Source organism: Acartia tonsa, chromosome 6 (genome assembly GCF_053477335.1).
Source record: "Acartia tonsa isolate MP-2025a chromosome 6, ASM5347733v1, whole genome shotgun sequence".
In the NCBI taxonomy this organism is placed as follows: Eukaryota; Metazoa; Arthropoda; class Copepoda; order Calanoida; family Acartiidae; genus Acartia; species Acartia tonsa.
Genome location: NC_137265.1, coordinates 31,551,709 through 31,564,661, shown reverse-complemented (window position 1 = coordinate 31,564,661; position 12,953 = coordinate 31,551,709).

Below are 12,953 nucleotides of genomic sequence, written 5' to 3'. Positions count from 1 at the left end.
ACCTACATATTGACAAAAATACATCTATTAAATTTATAATTCGTTAATTATACCACTACATATTGACAAAAATACATCTTTTAATTTTTTTATTCCTTGCATATACAAAAAATATGTATAAATCCTCTTCAATTATACCCATATTGCACATACTTAAATACATTTTATCTAATTTATTAATTTAATTGAAAATCGTAGCAACTCTCAAAATATATCTTAATTCTTTAATTAACTCTACCTACACGTATTTTAATAATTTAATAATTCTAAAAATTGTAGCAACTCGAAAAGTATATCTTATTTTTTTATCATTAACTAGTGGCTTCGCCCCATGAGGTAATGGAAAGTCAACCCTCCTATAAGATTTTGTTTAGAGTTATATTTTCCAAAAAGTTATTCTTTGCCGAATTACTTTTTTGTAAAATTAAACCCAGGTTGTGCGCCGTATGCAATATATCTTAATTCTTTAATTATTTTTAAAAATCGTAGCAAATCTACAAGTATTTTAATAATTTAATTATTTTACATGATGACAAAAAAATAAAGGCATAGTTGCATGAAGTGCATTTCAGAAAAATGATATAAAGCTACAAGTATATCATAAAAATATATAATTTTATATTACAATAAAAAAAAATTATAATATAGTTGAACCAATGAATAGGAAAATATATGCTGTTCACTGAATAAATTCAAGTTAAAATGCATTTTGTGCAACTACCCCTTTTTTATAAATATGTTAATGAACAACAACCTTTTTTTAAATTAGTGAAACTACTCTATAATCCAATATTCGTCTGTTACCTCCTTTTGCTGAGTTTAGAATAATTGTTGTGTAGATTAATTTAACTATAAACATTAATAGTTATAAGTTATATCAGCTTGGTTAAAGTACTTACTAGTAATATGAAAACAGGTGTATTTTTGTCATCAAAACTGTGAATTTGACAGCCTCATTGAATTTCATGGGTGTGAAAATGGCAGTAAAACTGTGTTTATGACAGCAGTGAAGGTGTAATTTTGACAGTGGATAAAAAAATATTGCCAAAAATACAGCTATAATCGAAATTGACAAAATTACACCCACTTTTTGTCAAAAACACAGTGGCTGTATTTTTGCTAGTGGTAAAAGTGGCAGCACCCCAACTATAGACGTTTAAATAGTTCCTACTGCTGCTATTTCACATAAATAGTTAAAGTAGGGGGAAATGCCTTGGCCCATAAACAGGTGCTACACACTACCATGCACGAGTAGTTTCTATAGACAATGGTTTTAATGTTTTTTTTTTCAACTACATGGAATACAGTAAAAGTTGCGGTGGTGACATGTAACCGACCTACTATTATTCAAATTACGAAGCTCTTTATAGTGCCCATAAAAAATTGCGTCATACAATTCAAATGACCAATGATCGGCCAATACACAGACTAAATTACCAATAACATTTTATGACTAAATGATTAAATAATAGTTGCAATGGCTGAAAAAAATAATAGATTTAAGTTATCTCCCTTACAGTATTTATCGAGCATTGAATCCCCACCGACCCCCTTATACTGAAATAAATAGAAAATAAGGGGTTGGGGTAGTTTTTCCCCTTTTAGTTTGAGAGAATAACAATGAATAATACAATTAAGAGAGAAAAGGAGAATAAAGCCAAGAGAATGGGAATGGATTATATCCTTGAGGTAAACTATAGATATTTTACTAGCGCAACTACTTTATAATAAAGAAATATCCGACTGTTTGTTTCAAAATTTTTAAAATAACAAAAATAATAATCAGAATTTTATGAACATTACTAAATTTTTATTTTTATGTTATCTTATAATTTCATAATTCATACAGTGTGTTTTTTTATGAGAACTTTTTTGAAAGCAATTTTACCCCACTTATAGTTATCAGAATTTAATGATTAATGGCTCATTTTCTTCGTTTTTTTTATGCAATTAAGAGAACATCAAAAAAATATTTTAGTTTTTATTTAAAAAGTACAGTAAAATCTAAAATTCAAAACTTAGGTGTCAACATCTAAAAATGTTTTTAGCGCATTTTTCCTTTGTCTAAATCTTCTACCCTTTGCAAGAAAAAAATTGTATTTTCTGTAGTCGACTTTGGGGGGCCAGTACTCCCTCCCTGGTTGAGATATGACCCTCAAACTTTGATATGTTCTAGTACATGTCCCTAATAGTATCTATATACATTTTTAACTCTATATCTCAACTTTGAAGTGTTTATTTAGCAGCCATTCTTGCAAAAGGTTGAATATTTAAGCATAAGAAAAATGCACTAAAACCATTTTTAGATGTTGACACCTCAGTTTTGAATTTTAGATTTTACTGTACTTTTTAAATAAAAACTGAAATATTTTTTTGATGTTCTATTAATTGCATTAAAAAACAAAGAAAATAAGCCATTAATCATTAAATTCTGATAATTATAAGTGGGGTAAAATTGCTTTCAAAAAAGTTCTCATAAAAAAAAACACTGTATTTATATGTATATGTTTAACCAATTTAAATATAGAGTAATTTACCTAATTCAAAATTAAAAACTAAATTCTTTATGTGAACTAAATTTGGTTAACATACAGACAGACACATAAACCTCCTAATACTTGATGTATAATCTTAAAAACAGACAGACAAACATAAGATCCACCTGATACTTGATATATAGTTGTCACCCGTCCTGTGTAATATTGAAAACTAAATTCTGTATGTAAACTAAATTTGATAAACAAACAGACAGACACATAAACCTCCTAATACTTGATGTATAATCTTAAAAACAGACAGGCAGACATAAGACCCTCCTGATACTTGATATATAGTTGTCACCCGTCCTGTATGATATTGAAAACTAAATTCTGTATGTGAACTAAAATTCTATAAACATACAGACTGACACCTAAACCTCCTAATACTTGGTATATAATATTTAAAACAGACAGACAGACATAAGATCCTTCTAATACTTGATATATAGTTGTCACCTGTCCTGTGTAATATAGAAAATTAAAGTCTGTATGTAAACTAAAATTCTATAAACATACAGACTGACACCTAAACCTCCTAATACTTGGTATATAATATTTAAAACAGACAGACAGACATAAGATCTTCCTGATACTCGATATAAAGTTGTCACCTGTACTGTGAGATATAGAAAACTAAATTCTGTATGAAAACTAAATTTGATAAACAAACAGACAGACACATTAACCTCCTAATACTTGGTATATAATCTTCAAAACAGACAGACAGACATAAGATCCTCCTGATACTTGATATATAGTTGTCACCTGTGCAGTGTAATATTGAAAACTAAATTCTGTATGAGAACAAAAATTTACAGGTAAACTATCTTCACAATAATTTAAACACATGCGAAATATTTTGAAAGGTGCCAATTTGAGAGAAATTATTTGTAGACAAAGGCAAAAATCAATAAGAAAATAGGGGCGGTAAACCTTAAAGTAATTTGCTGAGCACAGAACCCCCCCCCCCCCTTTATTTTGGAATAAAATGAAAATAATGTACAGATGGTTACCTCATCATTGCTTGTAAGGTAAGGTTAAGTTATATTGGGTCCTGGGTAGCCCTATAGTGTTGGAGCTCCGCAGGTTAAAGACTAACAGGATTGAAGTCCTCCAATGAGACCTACTTTGATGCTTATTTTAAAAAAGATATACTGAATTTTGGTTTAATTGATAATTTTAATTGCTTGTTTCAAAACTTTTCAAATAAGGTACATCCTGAACATAGGCCTTTTGTTTTTTTAACACACACATAAGCACACACACACACACATACACATTACGTTGCATGTCTCCATGCATTTTTAAATAACAATATATCTGAAATGGGTGTGTTTTGTGTGTGTGTGTGTGTTTGGCCCTAAGAATGAGACAAGTTTGTATAAAGTTAATTTTTAGCTATTGTATTGTAGATTTTAATGAACAATGATAATCATCTTATTAATAAGTAGAGTAATATAAGAAAATAACATTTTTTATAAAAAAAAATATTGTTTCAGGAAGAATTTTAAAAATCAGTGTTTTTTCAGAAGTTTGCATTTAAACTATTTTGCCACACAGTATTAACGGACAGACAAACCGTAAATATAGAGAAGCTGAACTATACGTAATATGCTTTTATCCTACTAAAACTTTTTTATCAATTAATTTTAGAAAAATTATTCCTCAGTTTCCTAAATTATAAAAGGGTGTGTGCATATGTGTTTGTTTGTGCGTGTGAATTTGGTAAAATTTGTTGTTTCTTAAATGCGTTGCATCTCTATATGTATAACTAGCTACGCCCCTAGAGGCCTCTAGTGGCACTTTGAATGTTTTTTTTATTTACAATATCTAATTAGAGAAATAATTTGTTTATGTTTCGTTTAAGTTTCTTTTTTGGGAGGGGTATTTTTTTGTAGGGGCGATTTCTCCTGGGAGGGTGGTGGTACTCTCCTCCAAAATAGTTATAAACCTTCCTGGGACCTATGAGAAGCTACCCTGTTAAGGAGAACCCGATCGGTTCAACGGTTAGTGAGATCCTTCGGTACAAGCACACAGACAAACACACATCCTGTTACTTTAGTATAGGGATTCTTGTTTTAACTGTATAAATTTATGAAGCTCTTTAATTAAAAACGTAAAGAAGAAGGGTGTATTCACCCCCCTAGTTGTCCATCCTTTACACGCCTCTACCATTGCCAAGGGTCAGTGTGTACACCCAACAACTGAAATGGTAACAACCAATTCAAAGATAACTTTTGAGCAGTTATTAGTTAATTATTTGTTAGTTATTTAGGGGTGTGATCCAACCCTCTTACAATAAAATCATTTCAGTCTTGTTGCCCGATTTACAACCCCTACAAGCCCCCTTCAATATTGATTTAAGGGGGGGGTGGGGGGGGGGGGGCGGGGGGTGTCAAATCATCACGTCTACGCCACTGTCTGCGGGTACACCACAAATTAGTAGGATTATTAACTAAATGTTATTGTTCATCAACATAGATTTTTAAAGATTTTCCAATTATTACTCAAGGATAAGGGATGGGAAACGTAGGAAAATATTATTTCAGGCCTATTTCAAGCCTAGGCCTAATAAACCAGTTTTGGGATGACGCAGTGGTTCGTCCTAAACGCTAATGAAAAAGCTGTGTGTGTGTGTGTAGATAAAGTATAGAATCAAATTCAGGTAGCTAGTTTAAAGTAGAAAAACATAACTTTTTATAAACCTATATATTAATGGCTTTTGTTAAAATGAAGTTTTATCTCTCCCAAAAATTTTTTATCTTTTACTTTGATAATTTGAACTGTCAGAAAGCTATCGTTGGGTTTCCCTCAGACAGATTTTAGTTTGTATTATTTGCATTTTTATTAATGAGTAAAAATTTTATTTGAAAATTTCATTGCTAATTAAAATTCAAAATAAATAAATAAATATGCACTTGGGTAACATTCTATCAAGTTCTTTGGATACTATAATGTAATGATATATCTGTACTGTGTTGTATTGTACAAAAATTAGGGTTAAGGTGTTGTATCAATTCCGTACTAAATTTTTAAAATTCAAAATACAACATCTAATTTATAAACTACCAAATGAAAATTTGTAGTTACCTTCTTTCCAAAAAAATAATCCCGTTATTTTTGTTTTTTCTATATGGCCCTTTTTTAATGTTTAACTCTAAGCAGATTTAATAATTAAACTAATGTGATCTAACACCATTTATATTTATTTTTTCGTAGCAGACGAAATCATTATTTTTTCTAGAATTGTCTGCTTCTAAAATTTCCGCCAATTGGGGATTGGTTGATACAAAACAAGCCCAAATCACAGAACACTATTGGTTTAGAGCGGTAGCCAATATGAGCTGTCCGCCTGTAAGGTCATTAAATTAGGCAAATGGTAAAAGTTGCATGATCCCTTTCAAAACCAGGCCGAGACCTAATTTATGGCCAGGTTTCCTATCCCTTATCCCTGTTATTACTTAACATATCTAAAATTCTATATTCTTGTAAATATATCTATGATTTCTATGGACATAATTTTTCTTATTCTGTCTACAAACGCAAGTTTAAAATATTTAATTACCTTGTTAAGCTGTTTCTATTGGTAAAATTCCACTACAACTTTACAATAATACAAAGACAGTTTTGTCCATAATCAGCGCAGCAATGACATACAATGTTTTACATTTAAAAATATCAGTAGAGTATAATACAGTAAATATAGAATATTTGAATACTTCAGTTTTGGGTATAGAACCTTACGGGACAACGCCTCTTAGTGGGCGTTTCGACGTATTTTCACAGTAGATTTCCTCATTTTTCTCATTTTCAAACAATTTGTCATTTAATAGCAGCATATCAAGTATTTCTAGGTACTATATCCTTACCTATCGCATTGTGTGATGGACCGTTGTATTAACTGACTTACGGACGAATCTTAGTTTTAGAGTAACTGTACTTCTTAACAAAAAAATACGTTTTTATATTATTTATAGTCTATACTTTATTGAGTTTGAAATTGACAGGACGATTCTCTTGGACGTGATATTAAAAGTTATAAAGAAATAGAATATGGGAACTAGTGTTTTTTTTATAACTTTTTAGCAACAAATATTCAGGAAAGGGAAGAATAAATTTATGTTTCAATGCTTTAAAATCATAAATAATGCATATTTTTTGTAGTAAAGCTACTCTACAACTCACTTTGTGTGTCCTTCCGTCCTTTAGTCCGTCCATAACGCCTTGGTAGAAATGTGAATTTTCTCAGCTACTATTTAAGACAGACAGCTAAAATTTTTGGAGAAAATTCTCTGTACCGGTTCGCATCGATGACAAAATTTACTCTGTCCGTCAGTATATTGATCTTGGTTTCAAACTACATGAATCACCTTAAAAGTTTTTCTAATTTTCTACCTCATGATAACTGAAAATCACTCTATATACCTCACGTTTGTCCATACATGATTCTTTTGTGATTCGCCAGTTATTGTTGTTGTCATCCTTGCTAGAATTTATAGGCCCACCGATAGTTATCGATGTTGTCATCCTTGTTAGAATTTATAGGCCCACCGACACATCAATTAACAAGATAATTCAAATCCAAAAGTACCACATAAATAGAAATAAACATCACCTTCTTGGGAAGTACGTGTACACATTAAAAATAACTCTTTCTTGTTTGTAGAAGCGTAGGTACTCTATAATTCGAAACATAATATATAATTACACAAGGGCGTCAACATGGTTATCTTAATTCTTAGAGGATAAGTCAATTAACAAGATAAATCAAATCCAAAGTTGTCAAGAATGAAAACATCGTAAACAACGAAAGTTAACACGTAATAAATTTGTGAAGCTACTCTATAGATGAGATGTGGCAGTACGTCGCGTCAGCTTGTCAAATGATTGTAACTTCCTTGTTTGCTAATGAATTTTAAAACTTTATGAAATATAAGGTGCTTCATATAAAAGATAAAGTTTTCACGAAAATATTATGGTGAATTTTTTAATGAATGCCAAAGTTCATCATTTTCCGTATAATTTATTTGCAAAAAAAACCTTTTAAGATAAAACAGAGTACAAATTTAATTTAATTATTTCCATTTTGTTCTTTTCTCACCTATTTTCCTTATGCAAAAACATTTAACAAATATTGTTTATACAAAACGGAAAAAAATATTTAAAACATAAATTGTACATACGATAAAATAAACAAGGACGATAAGCTCAATGATTTATTTAAAGGAAATAAGACAATCATTGACAAAACAAGGATGACAACATACATAGAGCAAACCTCTCAAATCAAAAGACAGGACTAACGAATATTAAACACTTGTAGAGTATCAGCAGAATATGAATGTATAAGTCTAAACAAAATTGTATATAAAATTGTTACAAAATTGCACAAATACAGGTTACTGTTTGAGGATATGCTAACAATTAATGAACTTTGTTATAGAGAGGCTTTGTCCACAATATTGAACCTTGTTGTCCTAGGAATAAAAAATCACATCAATACAACAAATATATCGACCAAAATTTTTTGTCATGAAAACTATGATCAGCTTGCTTTAAATATAGATACGGATTTAGAGTGGCTACGCTTTTTAAATCGAAAACTGACTGTTATAGGAATCCTCATACAAAATTTGAAATTGATGGGACAGTTCTAATATAAATAATTAACTAAGAGAGCTATCAGTTATGGTCAGACAATTGGACGTACTTTTAGAAAAGCTACGTTTTTACTACCAATTAAATGATTTTCTAATTGACGCTATTTCTAAAAAATAGGCTATTTTTTGCCAATTAAAAATATTTGCGGTAATGATGGAAATCCACTAATTCATGCATCCTCATTTATAGTAGAATATTTTATAGAAAATAATAGCTTGCACAAAATAATATCAAATAAAACGGGGGAGTTACGCAATTTCTTGAGGGCCTGTTGCCTAAAACATCATGGATCTACAGGGATAAAACAATGACCGATAAATTGATAATCATAAAGTTGAAAAGTTTGAATAGTCATCTTAATAATCCAACCATAAAAAATTATATAGTCCCTAAAGTTGATAAGCCAACGAATCAGAATATTATAAAACTTTTGGGATTAGTGTAATAGACAGCCCAATGTCCCCTCCCTCCCTGCTAAAAGATAGAGTTATGGAGGGGAGATTTGAATGGATGGGGTTAGGTGTTACACAGAAACATAGAACACATATGTTATATAGTTCAAATATATCGGACGTCTTCCGGTATTTTTTATGTTGATCCATGACCTATAGCTAGCTTCATATAAAATTGTTGACAATCCAGTCGTCCAACTTTCAGCAGTATCCCTAGGAACATAGCCATAGCTTTTATATATTTAAGGTGACGCAACTATCTTAGCAAACTATAAGTCATACGTACGGACATATACTAATTAGTAGTCACGCTACTTATATAGCAAATCTATATATGATTTAATCTATGTTGAAGTTGACAAAGTATATAATTTAAGTTGACGCAACTATCGTAGTAAACTCCCTCAAAATGGCCTCCTTCATTTTAAGATCAACACACAGAAAATTTACAAATTTAATATTTTAGTTTGTAAGTTAGTATGTCCCCAAAAGCCTTATATTTAAGTAACACTATCGATTTTAAACCCTGTTTTATGTTTCCTATAACAATCAGGTATGAAGCGAGAGGCTAACAACGTTAAGGCGAATTATAACAAATTCTAAAGATCTATTTTAATTATTTTAATTTGAATCTAAACACTTGGTTACTTGTTGGAATCGTCTAATTTATTTTAAACGAAATGGCGATCATGAGCTTTAAAGCTACTTAAACATAAGAAGGTTTGTTTTTTCAAATTATTATAATTAAAATCTCTTTCTAATATATATAAGGGTCATTGATTTTGGTTTAGGTTTGAAGTGAAAATTTATGTACAATTCTGTAAAGATAAGTTTATAAAATTTAAATCACAAACTGAAACAAGCGTTCTTTTGTTCATAATGTGCGAAGCTTTTTTCTATCTTAATATAATTATCAAACTAAATTGATACATAGTAAATATGTATATTAAATGTAAGAACATTTTGTGTATTAAAAGATCTTCTTAATCCATTACAAAAATAAATAGACAATCTAAGTTTCACTGTAATTGTACTTGCTTGTACTTGCAATTGACATAGTGCAAGTAAATTTTAGAGTAGCTGGGCTTCTGAAAAAAAGCGTAAGAGTAAACACGTAAAATAAAAAAAAGGTTGGTTAGAGCAATAGTGAAAAGACGAGTAAAAAATACTTTGTTTGTAATTCATTAAAAATTGTTTTTTTTTCTCTGTAGTAAGTTTGCTACAAAATACGCATTTATTTGTTTTAAGTTTTGAGGGTTAAAAAGGTAAGATATTTTAAAAGCATATTTCAATCATGGTAACAATTAATTTACGCGATATTATCGACAAAACCAATGAAAAAATATGACAGCTTTAAGTAATTGCCATTTAGTCGCCAAAAGCATTAAGTTTATTATTTTCATTCTTTCATGCTAAACTAAGACAATGACATATAAATGAACATTAATGATACCCCTTCTGTAGCAGGGGCGTCCAAGCTTTTTATTTTTGGGGGGGTAAAAATTTTTGAAGGGGGGGTAATTCGTTTTGGGGGGGGGGGTAAAATGGCGCGCGAAGCGCGCCGCAAATTTATTTTATTCTCCCCAAAATTTTTACCACGGGGGGTAAAATTTGCTTGGGGGGGGGGTAATTACCCCCCCTGAAATCTGTTGGCAGGGGTAAATTTAGTTTACCCCCCCCAAAATTTACCCCTGGGGTAAAATTTTTTGGGGGGGTAATTAAAATTTTATTAAATATATAGTATTAAAAATGCGCGCGAAGCGCGCAAAATTTTTTTTTATTAGAGATTTTTTATTTTGGGGGGGGGGGGTATTTACTAGGGTGGGTCGATTTTGGACATTTTTTTTCTGAGGCCAAAGCGGGGATCTGCACTCAATTTATATAGATATAATACACCTCTGGGTGATTTAAAATTTATCCTAAGTCTTAAAACCGCTGATGACCAGACATTCAATTGTATAGCTATTTGTAAATAGGAGTCAAAAATGTATTGAATCAGAACTATGGCTTCATGGTGCTCCCTGGAAATGCCTTGAGGAGCTGAGTCAGGAACTTTTGTCCGTTTCAAAAAATCTCGTTCCTAGCCTGAGAAAATCTAAAAAACCTCTACAAATTGGACAATTCTCAATAAACCTTAAAAATTTTTGTTTTTTTAGTGATTTCTAAGGCTAGGAACGAGATATTTTGAAACGTACAAAAGTTCCTGATTCAGCTCCTCAAGGCCTTTCCAGGGAGCACCATGAAGCAATAGTTCTGATTCAAAAAAAAATTTTGAATGTCGTCTTTGCATACTAATAAGTAATGAATTATATTTTTAAGTGGTCGTGTTCTAAAACTCAATTTTTTAAAATTCTTTTTCGGTCAGAAATGTTTTTAAGGTTAATTTTATCTGTTGCATATCCCCGCTTTGTCTAATTCCGATATGAACCCACCCTAGTATTTACCCCCCCAAAATTGTTTGGGGGGGTAAATACTCCCTCCTAAATGGTTAGGGGTAAATTTTAAATGGGGGGGGGGGGGTAAAATGAAAAAAATACCCCCCCCCTTGGACGTCTATGTTCTGTAGATTAATCTTTTAGGTCGAAAAGTAATTTGGACACTGCTAACTAGTTTTAACCAAAGTACCCAAAGCCATTGTGAATGCAAAACAATTTCAATGAGAGTTTGTCAAACACCTTGCAAAAGTCAAACTGATCTTAAACATTTTTTTAAAGGTTACAAGTAAAGAGTATAAAACTAGATATATAAGATTAATAGGAATATTAAAATAGTCAAAAATAGATGCATCAATTTCAATATAACAAATTTTACCCTTACATAATCTACTACAAGCCCTTTTTAATAATGGTTGAATCATCGATAATATTACACACTAATAAAGGTTTCGTGATTAGGTTGCATGATTTTAATAGACTTTTTGGTCAGACAGACCTTCCCTTGAACCTGACCATAGCAAGTTTTTTTTTAAGAATTTAACATGAAACTATAAAGTTCCAGACACACAAATAACAAATATTTAAACAAATAACATACATATATACAGACAAACTTTCTATTACTTTATAGACCTGATAAATAAAAGAATAAGAATTAATATTGACAGTAGAGTTAGGGTTGAGTGCGCACACACATACTACATATATCACAATAGACAACAAGGATGACAACATCCATAAAAGCGAAGCCTTAAAACGGTAAGACAAATGAACACTAACACTTGTAGAGTGTCAGAACGGAAAAATCAGAACAATGATTTATAAAAGTCGAAAAAGAATATTAATATAAATGTATAAATAAGACACTACATCTAGAAAGTAATAGTAAATTATAATACACTAGTGGCTGTGCCCCTATTATCTAGGGGTAATGTATTCGAAGTGGTTTTGGAAATTAGACTAAAAGCATCCCAAGACATGCATCTAAAAATGAAATAACCTATGTGAAGCTTTCCAAAAATAAAGAACTCAATCGGTTAAGAAGTTAAAAATCTTAATCTACAGATAAAAATAACTTGCTTCTTTTCATAGTACTACTACGAGGTCTGAAAGAAATCAATTAACTTGATTTAGCAATCATAATAGATATATTACATCGGTCTGGCATAGCCAAGTTATAGAGTAGCTGCGCTACTAATAAGCGGAGAAAAACAAAAATGCTGCGCCTGACTAAAAAATGTTAAAATATTGGATTTTCTTTAGTTAATTGCCTTCAAAGATAAAATAGAATATTGTGTAATCAGTTTTAAATTTTTACCAGCGTACCAACTCTATACAAAGGGTTTGTCGGTACGTTTAGTTCTCCTGTTTGTATAAAAAAAATCGCTAAAACGGAATGGATTTACGAGTTGAGCATATTTTAAAAATCTTTGTACTGGTTCTAAGAATATTTTCGCTATAAGTTTTTGTCCAGTTATGATAATTTGTCTATTTGAGCTTAGAATTTAAAAAGCCAAATGGGTTCTTCCTTTAAGTTAAGTTAACTTATAGGTCTTTCCATACATTTCTTAAAATTTAGATAATATTACTGCTTCGCTTCTATGAATGTTGATATTGTTGTTATTTTAAACTCAGACGACTCGATGGGAGAGAAAATAAGGCAAAAAAAAGTATTTTTTCAACATTGTATAAAAAAAATTCAATTCTCATTTACGTTTTATTTATTGCACTGCCTGAGAGACTTCTTGTTTGTCTGTCTTACATTTTCTAAAAAACAAATTAATACGTAGCATTTCTGTTTTGAATAACATTAGTTGCTTGGCCCTAGACTCTAGGAGATGAGAAAAAAGGCTAAAACCACCTTA